Source organism: Haemaphysalis longicornis, unplaced genomic scaffold, assembly GCF_048455015.1.
Source record: "Haemaphysalis longicornis isolate Haplotype H1 unplaced genomic scaffold, Haemaphysalis longicornis Haplotype H1 scaffold_11, whole genome shotgun sequence".
Lineage (NCBI taxonomy): Eukaryota > Metazoa > Arthropoda > Arachnida > Ixodida > Ixodidae > Haemaphysalis > Haemaphysalis longicornis.
The window spans coordinates 40,399,092-40,402,582 of NW_027526214.1; the positions used below are offsets into that span (position 1 = coordinate 40,399,092).

At 46.8% G+C, this 3,491-nt stretch overlaps 5 non-coding genes across 5 annotated transcripts; all 5 read right to left on the reverse strand.

Moving 5' to 3' along the window:
• Positions 1–472: 472 nt before the first annotated feature.
• On the reverse strand, positions 473–545 carry Trnat-ggu (transfer RNA threonine (anticodon GGU)). The gene has a single exon. It is a non-coding gene; the product is annotated as a tRNA-Thr (tRNA).
• A 391-nt stretch (positions 546–936) lies between these two features.
• On the reverse strand, positions 937–1,009 carry Trnat-ggu (transfer RNA threonine (anticodon GGU)). The gene has a single exon. It is a non-coding gene; the product is annotated as a tRNA-Thr (tRNA).
• Positions 1,010–1,400: 391 nt separating this feature from the next.
• Trnat-ggu (transfer RNA threonine (anticodon GGU)) lies at positions 1,401–1,473 on the reverse strand. The gene has a single exon. It is a non-coding gene; the product is annotated as a tRNA-Thr (tRNA).
• Positions 1,474–1,864: 391 nt separating this feature from the next.
• Trnat-ggu (transfer RNA threonine (anticodon GGU)) lies at positions 1,865–1,937 on the reverse strand. The gene has a single exon. It is a non-coding gene; the product is annotated as a tRNA-Thr (tRNA).
• A 391-nt stretch (positions 1,938–2,328) lies between these two features.
• Trnat-ggu (transfer RNA threonine (anticodon GGU)) lies at positions 2,329–2,401 on the reverse strand. Its single transcript has one exon. It is a non-coding gene; the product is annotated as a tRNA-Thr (tRNA).
• Between the last annotated feature and the right edge of the window lie 1,090 nt (positions 2,402–3,491).

Consider the following 3,491-nt stretch of genomic DNA (forward strand, 5'->3'; position numbering starts at 1 on the left):
AGAGTGTTCCGCCCTAACGCAACTAGCCCAGAATAATCTTCTGTCATCTACAATGTTCTCGATGTGAATCGACGTTTCCAGAAACACTTGCTCCGAAAGATAAAATCCTGCAGAGCATAAGCCGCGGTATTCATTCGACGACACTTGACTGTGCTAGTCACTTTGTTTACCGCTGCTTCGCCGCCTGTATTTTTTTTAGTTGTTAGGGGAGCACAAGTTCGCTCCAATACACTTGTTTCTCCTTCAAGACAACTGCGGCGTCCTTGGCTTCGTGACAACACATATATATATATATATATCTATATTTATATATATATATATATATATATATATATATATATATATATATATATATAGACAGAAAATAGGGGTTGGCAGCCAAGAAAACCTCGGAAAGCAAAGGGGAGGTTGTGGTGGGTCATAGAAAGAGATGAAGAATATTTTGAGTCGAAAAGAAAGTGGTGAAAAAATGCCCGCCGGGTGGGATCCGAACCCACGACCTCCAGAATACCGGTCTGGTGCGATAACCACTACGCTACCGGCGGGGCTGTTTCCCCAGCACTTTCTCGGGTATTTATGTTGAGGTATTTTTGTTTCCTGCACTTGGGGGTGGTAGCCAGTGCCACTCGGACTACTCGGGGTGAAGGGGACCTTCTTTTTAACCCCCGGGCCGTGACTCGAGTGTCTACGACATGTCGAGAGTGGTCGACCAGCGTTGAACCCTCTTAAGCTCCCTTTGGCACCAAGATTGCCAGAACAGAGGCCCTCGCTAAGCATGCAGCGAATCGGAAAATGGGAAATGAGGGGCTCCGTGAGATAAGACAGAAAATAGGGGTTGGCAGCCAAGAAAACCTCGGAAAGCAAAGGGGAGGTTGTGGTGGGTCATAGAAAGAGATGAAGAATATTTTGAGTCGAAAAGAAAGTGGTGAAAAAATGCCCGCCGGGTGGGATCCGAACCCACGACCTCCAGAATACCGGTCTGGTGCGATAACCACTACGCTACCGGCGGGGCTGTTTCCCCAGCACTTTCTCGGGTATTTATGTTGAGGTATTTTTGTTTCCTGCACTTGGGGGTGGTAGCCAGTGCCACTCGGACTACTCGGGGTGAAGGGGACCTTCTTTTTAACCCCCGGGCCGTGACCCGAGTGTCTACGAAATGTCGAGAGTGGTCGACCAGCGTTGAACCCTCTTAAGCTCCCTTTGGCACAAAGATTGCCAGAACAGAGGCCCTCGCTAAGCATGTAGCGAATCGGAAAATGGGAAATGAGGGGCTCCGTGAGATAAGACAGAAAATAGGGGTTGGCAGCCAAGAAAACCTCGGAAAGCAAAGGGGAGGTTGTGGTGGGTCATAGAAAGAGATGAAGAATATATTGAGTCGAAAAGAAAGTGGTGAAAAAATGCCCGCCGGGTGGGATCCGAACCCACGACCTCCAGAATACCGGTCTGGTGCGATAACCACTACGCTACCGGCGGGGCTGTTTCCCCAGCACTTTCTCGGGTATTTATGTTGAGGTATTTTTGTTTCCTGCACTTGGGGGTGGTAGCCAGTGCCACTCGGACTACTCGGGGTGAAGGGGACCTTCTTTTTAACCCCCGGGCCGTGACTCGAGTGTCTACGACATGTCGAGAGTGGTGGACCAGCGTTGAACCCTCTTAAGCTCCCTTTGGCACCAAGATTGCCAGAACAGAGGCCCTCGCTAAGCATGTAGCGAATCGGAAAATGGGAAATGAGGGGCTCCGTGAGATAAGACAGAAAATAGGGGTTGGCAGCCAAGAAAACCTCGGAAAGCAAAGGGGAGGTTGTGGTGGGTCATAGAAAGAGATGAAGAATATTTTGAGTCAAAAAGAAAGTGGTGAAAAAATGCCCGCCGGGTGGGATCCGAACCCACGACCTCCAGAATACCGGTCTGGTGCGATAACCACTACGCTACCGGCGGGGCTGTTTCCCCAGCACTTTCTCGGGTATTTATGTTGAGGTATTTTTGTTTCCTGCACTTGGGGGTGGTAGCCAGTGCCACTCGGACTACTCGGGGTGAAGGGGACCTTCTTTTTAACCCCCGGGCCGTGACTCGAGTGTCTACGACATGTCGAGAGTGGTCGACCAGCGTTGAACCCTCTTAAGCTCCCTTTGGCACCAAGATTGCCAGAACAGAGGCCCTCGCTAAGCATGTAGCGAATCGGAAAATGGGAAATGAGGGGCTCCGTGAGATAAGACAGAAAATAGGGGTTGGCAGCCAAGAAAACCTCGGAAAGCAAAGGGGAGGTTGTGGTGGGTCATAGAAAGAGATGAAGAATATTTTGAGTCGAAAAGAAAGTGGTGAAAAAATTCCCGCCGGGTGGGATCCGAACCCACGACCTCCAGAATACCGGTCTGGTGCGATAACCACTACGCTACCGGCGGGGTTGTTTCCCCAGCACTTTCTCGGGTATTTATGTTGAGGTATTTTTGTTTCCTGCACTTGGGGGTGGTAGCCAGTGCCACTCGGACTACTCGGGGTGAAGGGGACCTTCTTTTTAACCCCCGGGCCGTGACTCGAGTGTCTACGACATGTCGAGAGTGGTCGATCAGCGTTGAACCCTCTTACGCTCCCTTTGGCACCAAGATTGCCAGAACAGAGGCCCTCGCTAAGCATGTAGCGAATCGGAAAATGGGAAATGAGGGGCTCCGTGAGATAAGACAGAAAATAGGGGTTGGCAGCCAAGAAAACCTCGGAAAGCAAAGGGGAGGTTGTGGTGGGTCATAGAAAGAGATGAAGAATATTTTGAGTCGAAAAGAAAGTGGTGAAAAAATGCCCGCCGGGTGGGATCCAAACCCACGACCTCCAGAATACCGGTCTGGTGCGATAACCACTACGCTACCGGCGGGGCTGTTATATATATATATATATATATATATATATATATATGTAGTATAGAGAGCATAAAACTCACACAGAGCGTTAGAATGTACGATGAGGATGACGGAGCCCCAGAGAAACAAACATTACACAACAAATGTTTACTGTCGTTTTGGTAAGAGGGCAGACAGGCAGTCTTCTTCCTGAAATGGCAGTATGTTTTCATTTTGTAATGTATTTCCCGTGTTCCTCGGCGTGTGTGTGTGTATATATATATATATATATATATATATATATATATATATATATATATATATATATATATATATATAAGAGAAGAAAAACTTCGAACAAGGTAAAAGCACGATTGTGGCCTACGTTTCAGCAAAGAGAACTTGCTTTCCTCAGGGAAAGCGAGTTCTCTTTGCTGAAACGTAGGCCACAGTCGTGCTTTTACCTTGTTCGAAGTTTTTCTTCTCTTGTGTTCTCTACCATCTTCAAAGTTCTACTACTCCATATATATATATATATATATATATATATATATATATATATATATATATATATATATATATATATATATATATATATATATATATATATATATATCAAGGTTGCAGTCGTCATTGCCAGTGCTATTCGGCTTTTTTCGAA